The sequence below is a fragment of the Mauremys mutica genome, chromosome 6 (assembly GCF_020497125.1).
Source record: "Mauremys mutica isolate MM-2020 ecotype Southern chromosome 6, ASM2049712v1, whole genome shotgun sequence".
NCBI lineage: Eukaryota > Metazoa > Chordata > Testudines > Geoemydidae > Mauremys > Mauremys mutica.
In genome coordinates, this window is record NC_059077.1 from 83042733 (window position 1) to 83052623 (window position 9891).

A 9891-nucleotide genomic window follows, 5' to 3' on the forward strand; every position below is an offset into this window, starting at 1 on the left:
CAATTGCCCCTGGACTAGCAAAGGGATGCTGGGCTCCTCTCCTCCACACTCCTTACTGTCCTGTCTGGACTATCATAGCAGCTGGAGGCTGCCTTCCACTCATTTCTCACTAACAAGTCAGTGTGTCTTATTCCTGCATTCTTTATTACTTCATCACACAAGTGGGGGAACAATGCTACGGTAGCCCAGGAAGGCTGGGGGAAGAACGGAATCAACAGGTGGGGTTGTTGCAGGAGCACCCCCTGTGAATAGCATACAGCTCATAATTTCTGCAGGATCTGACACAGAGCAGCTGTGCTCTCTGATACAGTGGTTCTCTAGTACACTTGCCCATATTCTAGGCAGGACTGATTCTATTTTTAGATACCAAAAAGGAGGGATTGACTCAGGGAGTCATTCCCAATTTTGGCTTTTGCGCCCCTGGCTAAGAGCAGCCAGGGGCACTTATGACAGCAGCAAATGGTGCAAAACGACTGGTAGCCATGATCATCTTTTTACCAATTTATGGATTGGTAGATGGTGCAGTATGGCTGGTAACCATCTCTGCTGTCATGCAAAAGCAAAAGCATGCTGCTGTGTAGCACTGCTGAATCGCCTCTGTCAGCAGCATCTAGTACACATACGGTGACAGTCACAAAAGGCAAAACAGGCTCCATGATTGCCATGCTATGGCATCTGCCAGGGCAATCCAGGGAAAAAAGGCGCGAAATGCTTGTCTGCCGTTGCTTTCCCAGAGGAAGGAGTGACTGACGACATTTACCCAGAACCACCCGCGACAATGACAATGATTTTTGCCCCATCAGGCACCGGGATCTCAACCCGGAAATTCCAAGGGGCGGGGGAGGCTGCGGGAACTATGGGATAGCTACGGAATAGCTACCCACAGTGCAACGCTCCAGAAGTCGATGCTGGCCTCGGACCGTGGACGCACACCACCGATTTAATGTGTTTAGTGTGGCTGTGCGCACTCGATTTTATACAATCTGTTTTACAAAACCAGTTTATGCAAATTCAGAATAGTCCCGTAGTGTAGACGTACCCTCAGTTTCTCAAGTGTTAAAGAAGCTTGACCAAGGTTGTGATAGAAGAACTGAAATCTGCAAAACTAACATGAAATAATTCTCCATTCATCCTTTAGAAAGAGCAATTGAATTATAATTTTAAATACAAAGGATCAGTTTAAATCTAATCTCTTAAACTATTAGGATTTTTAATACCCATTTTTTTCATAGATTCCAAGGCCAGAAGGGACCATTATGGTCATCCAGTTTGACCACCTGTATAGCACAGACCATAGAACTTCCCCCAGATTATTTCTAGAACATAACTTTTAGAAAAACATCTAATCTTGATTTTTAAATGGTCAGTGATAGGGAATCTACCACGACCCTTGGTAAGTTGTTTAATTACCCTTATTGCTAAAAATTTACACCTTACTTTAGTCTGAATTCATCTAACTTCAACTTCCAGCCATCGAATCACATTATACCTTTCTCTGCTAGATTGAAGAGCCCATTATTAAACATTTGTAGATACTTATAGACTGTAATCAAGTCACCCATTAACGTTTCTTTGTTAAATTAAATAAATCAAGCTCCTTGAGTCAATCACTATAAGGCATGTTTTCTAATCCATTAATCATTTATCTAAACTGTCTCCAATTTATCAACATCCTTCTTGAACTGGACACACCAGAAGTGGACACAGTACTACAGTAGCAGTCACACCAGTGCCAAATACAAAAGTAAAAAAAAATTTCTACTACTCCTAAGACATTCCCATACATTATAAATCAGTATACAATTAGAGTTTTAAAATTTAAAAAGGCAAGCAGCTCAACTCAAAGGCCTGAATATAAATTATTTTTAGATATCTGTTTAAAATGGCATAGTTTAGAAAAACCCATAGTTTTGATTTCATAATTTTAGCATTACCTAATTTAATAATTTCTCTCGTTTTAAATTTATGATCAGTTTATGACTTTTGGTGTCTAACTAGATTCATGCACAGAGCCTTTTAACTGGAATGAAACGTGGCTATTTAGGGACAGATCCTCAGCTGGTATAATTTATAACAACTTGAATTATGACAACTTGCATAAGTTTGAGGAGCTGGACTTTAGTTCCTAGAACACTGCTTGGAAAAGCCATCCTTAGAGGTCCTATTTTCATAGGTAAATAGCTGGAATATCTCCGGCATCGGAGCTCTGCTTCATGCTGGAGAGATGTGGGGGCATTGGGAAAGGATGATTCTGAGGGCCACCTCAATGTCACTTAACCACTTGTGCAACTCAATTCTTAATGAAACCTACGCCAATGAAGGATTGACGGAGGTTGGCCCATCTCCCCAGCCTCCCAACACTCCCCCTTACAACCAAGAAGCAGGGACAAGATGGACAGCAGGGACTTCCTCTCCAAAAGGAGAGTTATCTGCTTGCTTTCTGTGGCCGCATTTCAACCTTTTAGGTTATAAACCAGATGACTTGGATTATAATGAACACATCACCAGTGAAAACAGTGAATTAAAACCATGAAAATACTTATTGGCTGAGCAAAGAAAGGCTTTGCATTCAACTTGATGGCATTTCTCTGTTTTTCTATCAGTCTGTAACGAGATCACTTTTGAAGACTCCATTTAATCAATTCCAAAATTTCAGGGAACGTTCTAGGTTTCAGTGAGCGGAACCCTATTGATTCTGGTGAAAAATCAGAAAACCCCAATTTCCACTAATCTACCTGTTATAACATAGGCTCTGGATATAGGGGTGGGGCAGTTACCTCACACAAGCATGTGACAGGGGATCAGAGTTGCTTGGGAGACAGGAGTGAGTCAATGCCATTAAGGTTAAAGCAAGGGTTAGGGGTTGGCATTAGGATGGCAGAGAGCTTCCCCTGTCAGCAGAAGCAAATGGGCATTCTGTGGGTCTGATTTTAGTGGAAATCAGGAAGTGTACAGATTACTAGCAATTTGGAAACTTTTTGCCTCCCCCCACACCGTCAGGCAAGCCCCTCACCTCCACATCAGCCAGCCTCCCAAATCGGATCTCGATCCTCCCAACTCCACCCACAGTCTAACCGGGGGAGCAGTGCCTCGCCATAGTGGGGTGAGGAGGGATCCAGCTAGGAGTACAGTTCAGCTTACATAAACAATTAAGTGTGTAAACCTCTTGTTTTAAAGGTTTCGGAGAATAAGTTGTCTTGTTCTCTCCCCCTCCTTTTTGGGCTCAACAACTCACATCTTTTCTACCCATTTTTTTACTTAGAGCAGAGCTGAGATGACCATGTGACTATTCTGTTGATATTATTTCTTCGTGCTTGACATTTGCTCTGTTCTAGGTCGATTTAAAAAAAATGTTAACCATTCCTTTAAGAAAAAACGCAATGCTCATGGAACATTTTGAGATGACAGAGATTTAAAATGGTGATATTCTCTATTTATCTACAGAGGCGATACTGTCTAGGTGGCAGCAATGCAAACTGCCCAGCAATGCCCTGCCAATTTGCTATAATCTTGACAGGGAAGGACCAAGTAAGAAAAGAAATGTAGTCTCTACACTTATTTATCCCTTCTCTCATTTGCTCAGACTTTCAGCAAGGGTGTAAATGAAATTTGATAGTGGTATTTTTTGACATGTACACCAATGGGCAAGGAACTGCACTGACTGAGACCACAAACATTTCTTATAGATGACAAATGGAAGTGTTATCAGCTTTACACCCTGTTGCTACAAAGCCAGGTGCTCACAGGGAAATTTGTAGCAATTTACAACTGTAATTCCCTAATTTCTCAAAATTATTTCTCCCTATTTTGCTCTCAGTTTAACAAAGTATTTACAGGATACGGGGGCTGATTGTGTACCCTATATCCACACTTAGAGCATCCCTGAGTGTCTAGTTCTCATTCACCTGGTGTGTAACAAGGGGTGGAGAAGGGCAGCCTCCTCCATGGCACATTCACTCCTTCCCAGGAGCCTAAGAAGAGTTACAGTGGTTTGGGGATCTGCTTAAGGGGAGGGAGTGACCCTTCACTAGTTGGGGGCAGGGACAGAGACAGGGTGATGCAACATCGTCTTATTGGCAGTACAGAAATTTTCTGGGAAAGCAAATAGAACCTTGGAGCTTCCCGCATCATGAGAATCCCCTGCAAGAGGGTTCCAATGAGCAGCTGTAGCCAGGGCGAATCCATTAGAGTTGTATGAGTTGTATGAGATTTGCCCTGGGTAGGAACAATCTAGCCCATAAAGCAAATGATTACGTGGAAATCTAAGGCAAGGAAGTTCTACCTTGCACATGTACAAAATAAGTTTTCTTTGAAGTCTATACCTAGTAAAAATCCCTGAATATCAAATACATATTGACAATTACATTATCGCCATATTTTTGTCACAGTTAATGGCTTTGACTTTCCTCGCACTTTTTTGTAGTGAGATTTCTGTTTACCTACTTTGTGTGACTTCCTGTCTTCCAGGAACAGGCAAGAAGACTTTGAAGAGATGTCCATTTTACTCATTATGTTTTATGTTGACGCGTTAATTGGTTGGTAAAGCAAAATACCGTAATAGAGAGCATAGCTGGGTCTCTTCAAAATCCTCTGCTTTGCCAATGTATGTCAGGAAGACAGTGACGAAGAAGGATGAAAGAAAACTCATTCTACCCAAAATGGCAGCCTCCCTTCTCTCCCTTCCCTCCTCCCCAACCCCTGCCAGCCCTTTTTTTTTTTTAAAGGTATTATGTTTTTAGAGTCAAAACTAATTAGGTTTAAAAAAATGTGTTTTCTCTTTAAGTAATCTCTCTTGTGACACTTTCAGGAACAAACAGACAAAGGCCTAAGTTTTTAAAAAGTATTTAGGCATTGATCCACTTAGTGTCACAATGCCTAAGTCTCATTTTCAAAAGTGACTTAGGCCCTCAAAAGGTATTTAGGCTTCTAATTCCTGTTGAATACAATGGGAGTTAGGTGTCCAGAGTCAATGGAGGCTCAGGCTCATAAGAAAAGTGAGACAGGCTCTTAAATCCGGTATTCAAAAGCTGAGCAGAGCAATGCCTATAAATACCTTTAAAAAAAAACAAAAACACCTTTGCCAAAGTCTTCAATAGTTGTGGGATGAAGTGGCAGCACATACGTGACTTGGGAGAATTATCACTTTGGAAGTGATTACAAGAGGATGGCAGTGTGGCCTAGTAGATAGGGAATCAGGACTGGCAGTCGGAGGACCTGGGTTCAGCTCTGCCACGGATCTGCTGTATGACCTCTAGTGACTTCATCTGTTTTCCACTCTTTATTTGTCTTGTCTATTGAGACTGAGAGATCTCCAGGACAGGCACTGTTTCTCACTTTGTGTCTGTACAATGCCTAATGCAACCAATCCCTGATCTCAATTGCAGTCTCCAGGAACTACTATAAATAGAAGATGATGACTGTCAGCCTAATCTTACAAACAATTATGCTTTCGTCATATGACGCATCCCCCTGCAGTAAATGCGACAGCTCACATGAGTAGAGTTACTCATGCGAATGTCTGTAGGATTGGGCCAATACTAAATAATCATGAAAAATGCCCCATGTACTGTGTGATGACACATCATGCAAAGTGGTAGAAGGAAAATTCTTTGGAACACAGTTACTAGGGTTTTTGTTTTGGTTGGAGGTTTTTTTTGGTTTGTTTGTTTTTTTGTTATGCAACATATAACCTAAATCTATTTGGCTAATTGTGTTTCATATGTTTCAGACATTGTCAGTTATAATAACAGATAACCAGAGTTAGTAAATAGTGGGTGCCCATTAAATATATTTTCATTACATAGTTCATGTCTACTTTTGAGGGAGGCTCCCAGCTGTGTGGCACTTAACTTACCCCCCTAAAATGCCAGAAGCACACTAGTTTGGGTTCATTCCAGTTACTGATGGTTACATGGAGAGGTCCAAATTTATTCCTGTTTAGTTGTTTTAATTGTGGGCCCTGGAGTTCACAATTAACAGATTCCCCAGCGGTGGTTCTAAACAGGATAATTTTTTATAGATCCAACTCAAATGCATTAACAATGAGTTCCCTCCCCCTCTCTCCCCCCGCCCCCCCGCAAAAAAAGGACCAGTGCTGCATGGTACACATGGCAATTGTAGATTTTCCCATTTTTTCTAGTTCTGAAAACTTCTCTCTAGAATCATAACACAGGCCATCCAACCTCTATCTGTTCCTTCTAGAATCGATGGGCTTCAGAGGGAGCTACAAATACAGCCCTTCTCAACAAAGGGAAAACATGCCACAACATGGGGCACTTGATGATGGAAGAGTACAACTGGGACAAAATTAGAGTCCCTAAATAAGAAGGCACTCGCTGACCTCAAGGGCTTTGGATCAGGTCCTTGTTAGAAGGTACAATGAAAATTTGTGATGTGCCCATTTTTTTTTTTAATTTTAATTTTATTTTATTTTGAGGAGAGCCTTTTAAATCTGTGTCTGTCGCTCCCTTTGAAAAGGCTCCTATTGACTTCATGGTCTTTAGACCAGGCTCACAGTACCAATGGGTATCTGTCCTTCAATAGTACTACTTCAGCATCAGTCATTCTTTTTGTGGCTTTCCCCAGTGCTGGCCCGCTCTGTATCTAACAATATTAGAATTCCAGGACAAGCTGTTCTCAGTAGCAGACGATTCACAGAAGTCCATCACTGACCTATAACTCTTCCTTGTGAGATTACATAGAACATCCTAGTGTAGGTCAGTGAAAGACAGAGTTTGTGTTTGGCTGTTATTCATAACACGGAGGCATTCAAGGTACAGAAGCTTTCAGCAACCCTGTAGCTTTTGTAGCATATTTCAATGTATCATTACATCTGCACCCCATTAACTGAAAAGCTACTAGAAAAAATTATCTTCACAGCTCACTGGATACTTGTATTCAGTTTGCACTCTAGCTTCCTATGCAGCAGAGTAACTAGAGAAAAGTTCACTTTATGCTTTGAGGATTTCCTGAGGATTATACTTGTGATAGAGGATAAGGTGTTCCTAACTCTGGCTAGAAAGAGTACGAGTAAATACATCACCTATAATACCTATTTTAGCAATTTCTCCTGCATTTTTGAATAAAATCTTTCAGTGGGCCTGTGATGGGACCTCTGTGTCCCACCATTGGCAACAAGGTGGTAAAGGAAACAGACTCTCAACTGGCAACAAAAGGGCTAAGGAGAGACTGTGGACCCTGTTGACCCCACACTGGTGCATCTGCATTGAATGTCAGGCATGGGGAAGGGGAGCTAAAAGGTGGAGACCTAGCTCAGTTCAGGGCTGACCAGAAGGAGAGGAGAGCTTTGCTACTTCCTTCGTGAGGGAAGCCTGGTTCCAGCTGAGAACCAAAGACAGCTTGCTACCTGCGTGAACCATTTGGTGGATGGGATGACTAGACCCAGGCAAACTGACAGAATGGGACTAGCTACCTGGAAAGAAGCCCAGAGCAGACAGGTGAGGGTCCTCTCAACAAACCCACAGACAACCTTGATTCCAAAGTTTGCTGTTTTCCTTTTTGTTCTGGACTCTGACACCCTGGAAATGGTAGGGCTGAAGCATTCCTTCGCCAGAGGTCTAAGGTTCCATGACAACTAATCTATGAAGGGTGATATGTGGGGACCTGCAGCAAAGTGAATCATGCCCTGATGGACCTTGAGGGGGCACTGCCTAGACAACTTGGTTACAGCGACTTAGTTAGTGCTGCTATTATAAGATCTAATGTTCTGTCTCATCTATGCTTCCTCTAGCCCATCTCCCTTTTCTGCTGACCAACTCTCCCACCAAAGTAAAGTAGTAAATATTAAAATGTTCATTTAAATATGAAATGCATCTCATGTGCAATGTTTAGCTATTGTTTATATTTCTCTAAGGTATCTGTTTGCCCTAATGGCTTTGTATACTTTTTTCCTTTCCAAACAAAAGCCCAGTTTTAGCATTCTGCAGCAGAAGTGCAGTGCCATGGACAACTTCAGGGTTGGACAATGGTCATAGTGATTCACTCAATTTCTGCTGGTTACAAATGCCTACTTCCAAAGTTTATATAATTTGGAGGGATGGGGAAGTGGATTAATGAGAACAATGAAAGTTTCGAGCAGCTGCCATCCATCTACTTAAGTTCACCTCTTAAGTCAAGATTTGCACTTGTCTGAAAACAAGTGTAAGCTGATTCCATCTTAAAACAAATTTAATAATATATACACAAGTTCTGTAATGTACCTTTAAAAATCACAGCAAAGGAAAAGGAACCTACAAGACATAACATCTGTGTTTTCAAGGCCCACATGTGACTTGGCATCTCGTGGCTGGTACTCAATGTGGAATGCACAGATTTACACAAGTATCTTCCATTAACTTTTACCCTTAGAAGTACTTTCCTCAGCCAAAATGCTTTCAGAGATGCTTTGGAGCCTCTAACTAGGTAGCTGTTTGCAGCTGTATCTTTTAGTTTTTATGCTCTGCTGGCAACTGTTAAAATACAGAGCATATAGGTTTTCCCAGAGCACTTGATCTTTCCAGGAGAGAAAAGGAATATTATTATCTGATAGCTTCCTGGATATGGGGCAGTATTACATGGAGCAGTAAACTCAGGACATTGTTTGCACAGATAGGGGGAACCATGAAGATGAATGACTGTGACCATAGCTCTCTCCTTTTGCCGGTTGGCAGAACTTTATTTTTTCTTTAGTGTGCTTAAGTTAAAGTGTATTGACTCTGTTAGGAGAGGCTATTATAAAAGACCATTGCCTTAAGACAACCCATATGGTGTTATCTACTTTTAGGAGAAGATAACTATAATCAGAATACATATAACATGCTCATACTACAGTATTGTAGAATATAAAATCCCAAGGAGATTTGGGAATTAAAAAATATACCATAAATATTAGTATTAGCTTGCTTTAAAAAAAAAAAGAAAAGAGAGAGAGAGCTGACAGGATAACTCATAACAAACAGTTATCCAATTCATTTTCTATTATCAAATTCTCACATTATTCCTTATTTGATCTTATTTCTCAAATGGTTTTGGTGACAACTCTTGGTCTGTAGATTGTACATGAGCAGCTCATTAAATTGTGGAAGGGTTAACTCACCTCTGACAGACCCCTCACAGCTAGGTGTGGCACAGTAGCTCTTTCCTAGAAAGCAGCCTTGCAATGCAGTGACTTTTCTTCTTGCAATTCAGCCTTCTGGGCAGGTCACATTAGTTCCCTCCCTTTGAGGATATCAGCAATCCACACAGACAGCACCCCACTGACACTGTTCTATTCCACTCCTCTGTCCTTAGTAGCCTCAGGCCTTCTGGAATCTCTGACCCAAAACAAAAGACACCACACCAAAAGCAACTACTATCCTTTCCCTAAGCTTTAACTTTTAGTCCAGCCTGGATCCTCCCCCCTTCTCTATTCTTCTGCAGAACACTGACTGTCAGGACTCTCTAGAGTCTTGCCCCTAGTCTCCATGTCTACTCCAGTCTATACCCAGGGCCTCCTGTCTATCAGTTGCCCTACATTAATACCCACTTCAGGAGTCTCCGTCACTTCTGATGCCCTCTCTTATTGGGGGTAGGAGGAAGCTACCTAGAGAAGGGCTGTACAGTTCTTTTCCTCTCTCCCTGAAGCCCCCTCTATAGAAACCATCCAACTTATCCCCACCTGGGATTCATTTTTAATGGCTCCTGGGCCACGCTCCAGGTGCAACCAAGTGCCTTAATTGAGCCTTTCAACTCCAGTTAAATCTTCAAGTGCTGGGGCAGGGGAGGAGGGGAGGGATATACCCCATCACACATGCATTCAAAATTCAAGGTTTGTTCTGATTGCACACACTTTGGTCCTTGTCTGCATGAGTACCACTCTTAGAATCAGATTTTTGGCATGAATACTCCTGACAT

General features: G+C 41.7%; 1 long non-coding RNA gene across 1 annotated transcript in view; it reads right to left on the reverse strand.

The window, feature by feature from the left end:
• LOC123372170 overlaps positions 1 to 9607 on the reverse strand; it is a 47837-nt gene extending 38230 nt beyond the window's left edge. The window contains exon 1 of the long non-coding RNA XR_006580151.1: positions 9095 to 9607. This is a non-coding gene — a long non-coding RNA (uncharacterized LOC123372170). The remainder of the gene's footprint in view (positions 1 to 9094) is intronic.
• Between the last annotated feature and the right edge of the window lie 284 nt (positions 9608 to 9891).